Here is a 10,039-nt window from a genome sequence, read left to right on the forward strand (position 1 = left end):
CCAGTAAACCTGGAATTGCAGCTGTCCACGGCTTTCCCTGACATGTCTGAGTGCTTGCAGTGAATCATATCCAGTGATGCAGAGGCTCTCTATGTCTATTTGGTGACAAAGAGATTGCCTGGAGGTTCCATGGTAAAATCAACCACTTTAAAAGAACATCCCCACCCTGAATTCTTCTGATTTCAACCAAGCTCAGTTTTAGTGGCATGTCTTTTTTAAATAACATTTTATTCTCATAAATGGTGGTAAATAATGAGCCAAGTTAAGGCATATGGAACATCTAGCCTACTTCTATGTACCAGAGCCAGTGGAACTTACCATGCTTTCAGTAATTTACCTTTGAGTCTGGAAATAGTTTAGATTAATGCTGTATTTTAGAAATGGGCAGTTAAGTGATTTTATCCTCTAATTGCTCCCATTCTTTTGGCATGCTTATTCTCTACCTCAACATGTATTTACAGGTGTACAGCTGGCACCTCTTTATTAAATTAGAGAGGCAGTTGAGATAACCTTAGTCACACTTTTTTGTTTCTTAATGAAGAAAAATTAATCACATCACTTATGATTAAATGTTAAATACATCATTTAAAGTTTTTTTTATTCCTAAATTAATCGCTGTTTTATTTCTACATGAAATGAAAAAATGAAATCTCATCTTATCACAAGGCAAGACACCTGCGATGTTGACACGCCAACTTTCTTTGCAACAGCAGCCTGAGAAACCACAGGAGACTCCTCCTCCTTCAAGAGTTCAACGTGGTTTGCGCAGGTCACAGCGTAATCGCGTACTCAATGCACTGTGCTACGCGACCTGTCTTGCTCTGAAAAGCGATCACTGTTCAATATTTGAAAAATACTGTATCCCAATTAAATGAAGTGACGTCCCAATTAAACAACATAAATAGCACTGTGAGAACCATCTCCCAGAGTCGTATCCCATTTAACCAGAAATCCTGATTTTTATCAATATCCCAATTTAGGCAGCGCCAACTGAATTGGCAAGTTAACTGGCATAATAGATTTCAAGTCGCAATTTAACAAACATGAAAACCTTAAATTGCTAGACTTCTTTAGCCCATTACAGCTATCTTTCGGTATGTATTTTTCACTTTGTGAAAGCTAATAAACGTGTTTCTCAGTAGTTAGTTCTAGCAGGTAACGGGTGAGATGGTCTATGTGGTTTTATAATTAGTAAAAACCTGCCTCTCTGTACCCCAGGACCTCTTTTATAAAGACCTATCCTTTTAATAAGGATCTAAAAATACTTTTTATGACCCACTTGCAGGTATTTGGCAAGAGGTAGACTAGACCAAAGGTTACCACAGACCAGCAAAGTTAGAAACCACCCAATTGGTGCAGGTCCAAAAGCCTTGATGAAATGCATTCATTTACATACTTGCTTTGGATTTATGAGAAAAGCAACTGCTACAGATTTGAAAGTGAACACTCCCCAGTAATTACGTAAACCCAAGCCAAGTCCACTACCTGTTAGGAAAGCAATTGACTTTCTTCATTGTTTATTGGAAACAGAAACGACTGATGGCCATTTACTTGAACTGACAAACAGCAGTTTCATAATCTTTTAAAACTGTACCCTCAAAATGGTCTACCTTGTTTTGCACTATGGTTGTGAATAAGGAGCTTTCTCTTTGTACTAACTCCTATTCACTTTGAAGTGTTAAATCTGCATGCCCCACTGTGCCGCATCACTCCCCCTGCTCTTTCTTTGGCTCGATATGAAACTAATCAGGAGAAGGCCCTTTGGGGGCAAGAGAGGCACTCCCAGTCAGACCAGCTCTAATCATTCTTCAGAGCAGAAGCGAATCAATTATTTAGAGGCCTGGGCTACGAATCTGCTTCCCACTACAGGCGAGGTAACCTGACCTCACTTTTTAGCACACAGACAGATTGTGGCATGCCATGCAAGTTTGCCCCTCAGTTCAGGTGCTGAGTGCATTGTAAAACTGGGTAAGGTCCAGGGTTAGTGAAAACGCCTTGATAACACTGTTACTAAATCCCAATGCATCAGTCAAAACAGTGGGTGTAAGTGGAATGTTCAAACTGGTTCAAAATGTTAAGAAACAGCGCTAGAGCGTTGGTGCTCACTTAAGTGTACTATACTTCCTCAATATGGCAGTAAGAGTAATATTCACTGTGACATACAGATTTTTTTCTAGTCTCTAGAGTTGGTACAGTTATTACAAATTTCCATAGTTATTAGATTCTTTACTTGTCTATAAAGTAGCAATTCATGCTTAATTTCCCAATGCTAATTTAGGCATAGTCTCCTGTCTTGTGGATTTAAAAACTGCATGGCTATGAGAGAAGGAGGCAGTGTGACCATGTGGTTTGAGATGAGGAACAGGGAGGCAGTGTGACCATGTGGTTTGAGATGAGGAACAGGGAGGCAGTGTGACCATGTGGTTTGAGATGAGGAACAGGTAGGCAGTGTGATCATGTGGTTTGAGAGGAACAGAGGGAGGCAGTGTGGTCATGTGGTTTGAGAGGAACAGGGAGGCAGTGTGATCATGTGGTTTGAGATGAGGAACAGGGAGGCAGTGTGACCATGTGGTTTGAGATGAGGAACAGGGAGGCAGTGTGACCATGTGGTTTGAGATGAACAGGGAGGCAGTGTGATCATGTGGTTTGAGATGAGGAACAGGGAGGCAGTGTGACCATGTGGTTTAAGATGAACAGGGGGGCAGTGTGACCATGTGGTTTGAGATGAGGAACAGGGAGGTAGTGTGGCCTACAGGTTAGAGCTGAGAGACTGGGAGGCAGTGTGGTCTTGTGGTTAGAGCTGAGGGACCTTCAAGGCAGCATTGCATCATGATTAAAGCTGATGGACTGGGTGGAAGTGTGGCCTGATGATTCGGACTCAAGGACATGTGTTTATCACAGAGTTCCATGCTGTGTTTCAGTGAGTGGAATGTGGGGATATCTTTTAGTGGATAAGAATGAAGAAGATGCAGTAGGAACACTACGTTCCACCTCCAGTCTGGTGAGCAACATGTGTTGCGCTTTGCATAATAACTAAAAAGCCTGTCCTTGTGATTTATGGGCATGCTGTTGAAACTGTGTTCCTGCCAGTGTTTGCTGAAGATTATTGCTGAATACTTGTTTCCCTTGACACATGGAAGGTGATAAGACAGGAGTTTGATATTGGGGGCATTGGAAAAAGGCCTTCCTTAAACCATCTGGCAGTGAACGAAACATTGGATTTATAACGCCAAATTGAATAATGCTTCCCTGTTTGAACAATTGCTTTATAGTTATAGGCATGCCGCTCATTGTCTGAAGTGCTTTTTCTTGAACTGGAATATAAGCCCTGGCTTGGCATAGCCAGAGATGGATTTCAGGATTTCTGAAAAATAAGGTTTATTAGAACATCGGGGGGCATCCGTAAACTTAAACCTTTTAAAAGTTTGGTTTATAATTAGTCATATAGTTATAATTAGGGCAGTCAGTCACTACTGTGCGAAAGCTAGTACTTATTTGTACCTGTGTGGAGTAGTGGTTAGGGCTCTGGACTCTTGACCGGAGGGTTGTGGGTTCAATCCCAGGTAGGGGACACTGCTGCTGTACCCTTGAGCAAGGTACTTTACCTAGATTGCTCCAGTAAAAAACCCAACTGTATAAATGGGTAATTGTATGTAAAATTAATGTGTAAAAAACAATGTAATTGTATGTAAAAAAAATAATGTGATATCTTGTAACAATTGTAAGTCGCCCTCTGCTAAGAAATAAATAAATAATAACTTATGCAGCTCCAGTTGTAACTATTGCCCTTCAGGTACTTGAATGACATTGAGGTATCTAAAGGTGTTAACTTTGTCTTTTGTTCTAAAATATCACTATTCCCAGAATAGTTCTCTTATGAGAAACATGCTGCTGTGTGTGTGGATGGATATTGTTTATCATTGGATTATGGGTTTCATATTGGACCGATGAGCTCTTATTGCAGGGAGTGCTGCATTGGCAAGGATAGTCAGCTGAGGACAGTTTCACTTTTTTGCGTTTCAGCCACTCATACTGGTCAGGCACCCCACAAGGGGTTTCAGTAGCTTGATTGGCTGTGGATTGGTGGGTGAAACAAGGTGATTGGCTTGACAGGCGGAACGGAGGTCGTTCATTGATCATTGTGGGTGGCAGTGGTGCATCATTCAAATCGGGCATTTCAGATCAAATCGGGGACAAGGTATTTGATCAATTTGATCATAAAATAAAATTTGTATTAATATATTCATATAGAATTGTGATTTTTAGTCTTGGGACAAACATTCTCAGCTTTTAGTATTCTTTAAAAATACCACGATTTTAAAATAAACCCAGTAGCTGATCGAATGACCTAATTACCTGTACAGCAGAATGTGTGGTTTTCATTTCATACACCATTTATGCGTTGGTATTCTTTGCATGATATCTGTTTGGTACAGTCCTTTATAAATGATGTTCTATGAACAAACATTTCAAGCAGTTTTTGAATATTCAAATATTTGCCTTCGATTATGAATTTTCAATCCATAATAAGAATCACTAGCACTCAACGCTAAACGAGCATCTGCATTTTTGCCCACAATGCCACAAGAGGGTTGAAAATGCAGAAGCATCAGTGTGTCACTGTATGTGTGATTCCCTTGCCCTGCCTGGACCAGCTCTGTGTGTTAACGAGGGAATACCAGCAATGAGGCCTCATTTGTATTCACAGAGCACTGCTTTCCACACAGCGTGGTAGTGTTGGAGAGCGGGCGACACTACTGTATGTCCGCCCCCATACCAGCCACTTCTGCTTTACTAATGTACCAAGGTCCTGAAGTCGGTCTCCGAGAGGGATTTCTTTGTACTGGTTGCAGCTGGTTTGGTTTAGCTCAGTGCAGTCCGTCTGTTTTAAACAATTGTTGCCAGTATTGGGGTATCATTTTCAGTGCTTTACCCCCGGATTCCAGTTTATTTAAATGCAATCCAAACTAAGTCGAGGCACAAGGTGCAATATTTTTGTTGGTGATTCATTTAGTTTTAGAAAAAAGTAAATACGTCTTTTATGATAAAGAGGTCAAGCAATTTAAATTCCTGGTTTTTTTTGTTTTTTACACCCAATTTTGTAAATTGATTTGTTTTGAAATATATATTAAAAAAAAAAAAAGTAAGATTGACATGCCCTAATTAATATTACTGTTAAAGGGACTGTGAAAATTGCTAAAATAGTGAGTTCAGCAATAAACTGTCAAAATAAGAACAAAAACAATGGGCGTTAAAACATGATTCAAGATAATTGTGGTTTTTAGCCGATAACAGATGAATGAAAATTGTCAAATTCAAACTGATGGCAAAGTAGATTTTGGTCTTTAGTTCGTCTTTTGGAATAATTTACGTGTGCATTGTGCTTGGCAGGACTCCCAGACAAGTCCCTGCACGCCTCTGTGTGCAGCATGATGAAAGCAGAGTCTCAGGGTAGGAGTGTAACCTGGAGGGGGGGACACTGAAGAACGCAGGAGGGGTTTCCCTGTTTGCCTCGGAATCCTTCCATTGTTGCCTTCGCCTCCAGGCTAAGACAGGGACTTTACACTCCAGCAAGTTGCAGGATATGACGTACTGTAGTTATATTGGTGGCCATAAATAAAATCCGCTGTGCTCTTGGTACAAACACTATAAAGCTCTCTCTCTCTCTCTCTCTCTCTCTCTCTCTCTCTCTCTCTCTCTCTCTCTCTCTCTCGCTGAGGATTGTGGGATTGTGGGAGGAGCTTGCGGAGAGGCGGTAGCGTTTAAATGCTGGTGCGGTAGGAGAGTGTTTTCGCTACTATATTTTTTGCAAATATCTATATTTAATTGTTAATTGTTTAGTTCGTTTATATATCTTTTGTTTCTTTGCTTTGTTTGTACTTTACCGTTTATAGAGTAGTGTTTTGTGTGTGTGTGGGGGGGGGGGGGGGGTCCTGTTATGGGATCTCACTCTGGAGGGCTGGGGGCTCTCAGCCGCCGACACGGGGTTAGCTGCTTGCCCGATGCCGGCGTGTCGGTGGAGGAGTGCCTGCTGGCAGTGGGAGAGGTGGTCGGGTGTGACAATATAGTGTCGGCATCCTGGATGAATAAAAGGATTGTCGTATTTTTAAAAGAGGTATCGCTGGTCAATCAACTAGTGGAGGAAGGTTTTTCGGTCAAAGGGGATTTTATCCAAGTATCCCCCTTAGTAACCCCTGTTACCAAGGTAATCATGTCTAATGTGCCGCCATTTTTAAAAAACGAGACCTTGGCAAATTAACTTGCCCGATATGGCAAACTGGTGTCCCCAATTAAAAATATACCATTAGGGTGCAAAAATACAAATGTTAAGCACGTCCTGTCTTTTCGGAGACAGGCGTTTTTGCTGCTGAATAACCCGGGGGAGGTGATTGATGTTGCTTGGAGCTTCAGTGTGGAAGGGACGGGCTGCATTGTGTTTGTCAGCTCGGACACAATGCGGTGCTTTAACTGTGGGGAACAGGGACACCAGAGGAGGGCCTGCCTGAGGAAAAATAGAAATGAGGAAAGGCAGGAGCAGGGGACTGATGGCAGGGAGGAGGCTGGGGATGTTGGGGGTGAGCGGGAGGATGAGGCTGCTCCCCCATCGCAGCGCCAGCCGGAGTCTGCAGAGACCAGGGAGCCGCCGAACGGGATGAAGCCGCCCACACCGCAGCCGAGGCTGAAGAGACTCAGCCACGGTCCGTCACAAAATGATGAGGGCTTTGTGATAGCTAAAAAAAACAAAAAAAAAACAAAAAAAAAAAGAAGCTGCAGGTCTGCCTAATAGCGAGCGGGGAACGGAGCAGAGCCCCGAGTCTGTGCTGGAGGGGAGCCTGCAGTCTAAGGCAGGGGGGTCTGTCCATCCCGACATGGAGGGAGAGGGGAGCGGCACGGCGACAGGCTTACAACCTGGCGCGGTGCAGCGCTCTTCTCTCTCTGAACTCCAGCAAGCGGAAGCAGAGGCAGCGGTGACGGCTGTGGCTGTACTGGGAGGAGGAGGAGAGGAGAGCGGAGGAGGAGCTGGCAGCCGTGGACGGCGGAGCAGACAGCGAGGACGGAGCAGAGGAAATGGAGGGGGAGCTCTCTGACTCTTTGCTTATCTCTGACATCCCCGATAGCCAACCCGTTAACAGGGGGAGAAAACTTTATACTCTAGATGAATTTAAACTGTTTATGGAAAGTACAAAAGGGAACAGGGGGGTTGAAATTGAAAACTTCTTCCCCGATTTGAGATTATTCCTCCACTCAGCACACATCGTCACACGAAAGGCAACATTAGAGGAGTTTGACCAGAGAAAAAGGTACTGTCTTAAAAAATATGTACAAATAATTAAGAAAAAGATCGCTAATGATGCTAACCAATAATTTTATAATGGATACTTCTTTTAAGAATTTTTTTGTTGTTGCTTGTTTTATTCTGACAGTTTTATATTTTTTAGCCGCTATGGAAAAGTGCGTTTTTATTTCTTTTAACGTGAATGGCTGCAGACAGTCTTTTAAAAGAGCGCAGCTGTGTGAGTTTTTAGAGCAGAAGCGGGCGGGGGTCGCGCTGCTGCAGGAGACACACTCAGACAGGGAGAATGAGGCGGCGTGGCTGGCAGAGTGGAGGGGGCCGTGTGTGCTGAGCCACGGCTCAAGCACCAGTGCAGGAGTGGCAATTTTATTTAAGCCCAGCCTTGGAGCAACAATTTTAGACATAGAAGAAATTGAAAAAGGGAGGTTACTAAAAGTAAGAGCAAGGTTGGGTGGTACTATATTTGTTTTTATTAATATTTATGCACCAAATAAAGGAAGGGAACGCATTTTAATTTTTACTAAATTAAAGCAAGCTCTTTTAAATATTGATAATGATGATGTGGTGGTGGTGGGAGGAGATTTTAACTGCACTATTGATTTTACAATGGATAGAAATAATGAGGAACCCAATCCCCAATCCTCAAGTGAATTAGCTGCAGTTTTTCATTTCAGTGGCCTGGTTGATGTCTGGAGGTGTCTGCATCCTAATGCAAGACAGTACACCTGGTCTTATTGTCGCTCACAACAAATATATAGAGCCAGGTTAGACCGCTTCTACACATCACACACACATTTGAATAAATTCATTAAAGCCAATATCATCCCCAGTAGCCTCTCTGACCACCACTGCCTGTTAGTTACAGTAATACTTACCACTGACTCTCACAGCACCTCCTACTGGCATTTTAATTTAAAGTTATTGCAGGACACACTTTTTGTAAAACATTTTAATGATTTTTGGAACAGTTGGAAAAAAGAAAAAACAAATTATAAAAATATTAGGCAGTGGTGGGACATCTGGTGGCCTCCATGCTGTGGCACAGGCTGGTGTGTCTGGACCCTCCCCGGGGCATGGTGCAGGAGATTCAAAGAATACTGTTGGAGTTTTTCTGTAGCGGGAGACATTGGCTGAGGCCAGCGGTCCTGTATCTCCCCACTGATGAAGGGGGGCAGGGGCTGGTCAGCATTGCCAGCAGGATGGCAGCCTTCAGACTGCAGGCGGTTCAGAGGCTCCTGTATGCTGGGGAGGAAGCTCATTGGAAGAGGCTGGCTTGTTTTTTCCTCAGCAGAGTAGGGGGGGCTGGGGATAGATTAACACCTGTTTTTAATTGAGAGTACCAGACTAGCTAAAGTAGGTCTCTCTTCTTTTTACTTGAGTGTTTTAGATGCCTGGAGGGCAGTGAGGGTAAAAAGAGATGAGGGGTCCCTGACAGGCAGGGCCCTGTTGGAGGAGCCCTTATTTTTCAATCCACTCTTCCCTGTACTTTTTTTTTCAGTCAATGACGCTCTGTGCCAGTTTTGTGAGGGCAGGAGTGACCAGGCTGAGACACCTGATCAACTTTGAGCTCTCCTGCTGGCTGACTGCTACACAGCTGGCTGGGCAGCTGGGCTGGCACTCTGAGAGACTGGCTGAGAAAATGGTCAGTAAACTAAGGAGTTCTCTTTCCCCCGAGTTCAGGGAGGCTTTGAGGGAGGAGATGTCCAGCGGCACAGGGCAGAGACAGGGCATCTTTCCTGGGCTGCTAGTGTGTCCAGCAGTAGGTGAAGGAGAGAAGGATCTAGGTAACGAGGGAATGCTATTAAACCTAGACACAGTTAAAGATCTAACTCTTCATACAGCAGAAAGTAAGAAGATTTACCAGATGTGTGTGAAGGCATCACATTCCCACCAGTTGAGGGGGTTGGTGGATTCAAGGTGGAGGGCATGTCTGGAGGTAAAGGAGGGGTGCAGGCCAGTATGGAGGGTTCTGTATAAACTGCCCCTTACCAAGAGAGCGGGGGACCTGCAGTGGAGGATCCTGCACTGTATTGTGTCCACCGGCAGGTTTCTCCACAGAGTTGATGCTAGCATTAGCTCAGAGTGCTGTTTCTGCTCTGCAGAGGAAACAGTGTTTCACATGTATAGCGAGTGTGTCAGGCTAGGACCACTCTTCCATCTTCTGCAAGAGCTCATGCAGGGCCTAGGCGAGGAGTTCACAAAAGAGCTTTTTATCTTTGGGGTTCCCTACAGTTTTAAAAAGAGAAACAGGTGTGTTTTAATTCATTTTATAATGGGTCAGGCAAAATTGGCCATTTTAAAATCCAGAAAGAACAGTATCTCTGGGGCCGGGCTGACTGATGTTGTGGTGCAGTTCAGGGTGTTGGTGGTCAGCCGGATAAGAGTGGATTTTGAATTTTTTAAACTCAGTAATAACCCGGAGGACTTCCAGGAGAGGTGGGGTGTGTGGGAGACGCCTTGTGTGCTGTGAGTGAGGAGGGGGAGCTCCAGTTTTTGTTCTAGTTTTTAATTTTATTTTTATTGTTTTACAGTGTTTTTATTAATTTTGGCTTTAATCTGTTTTTAACAGAAAGAAAACACCTGTTTTTTTCAATTGATTTTTTATGATCCTTTTTTTGTTTAAAATCTATTTAAGGAGAACATGATGTATTTTAAGATTTTTAATATTGATAAGTCTTATTTTTGTTGTGTTTTACCTTTATTGATTTTTAATGGATTTTAAATTGGAATGTTTAATAAAGGATC

General features: G+C 43.2%; 1 protein-coding gene across 9 annotated transcripts in view; it reads left to right on the plus strand.

The window, feature by feature from the left end:
* Positions 1–10,039, plus strand: part of LOC117427731 (casein kinase I) — a 72,983-nt gene that overhangs the window by 34,565 nt on the left and 28,379 nt on the right. The window lies entirely within an intron of this gene.

The sequence above is a fragment of the Acipenser ruthenus genome, chromosome 21 (genome assembly GCF_902713425.1).
Source record: "Acipenser ruthenus chromosome 21, fAciRut3.2 maternal haplotype, whole genome shotgun sequence".
Taxonomy (NCBI): Eukaryota; Metazoa; Chordata; class Actinopteri; order Acipenseriformes; family Acipenseridae; genus Acipenser; species Acipenser ruthenus.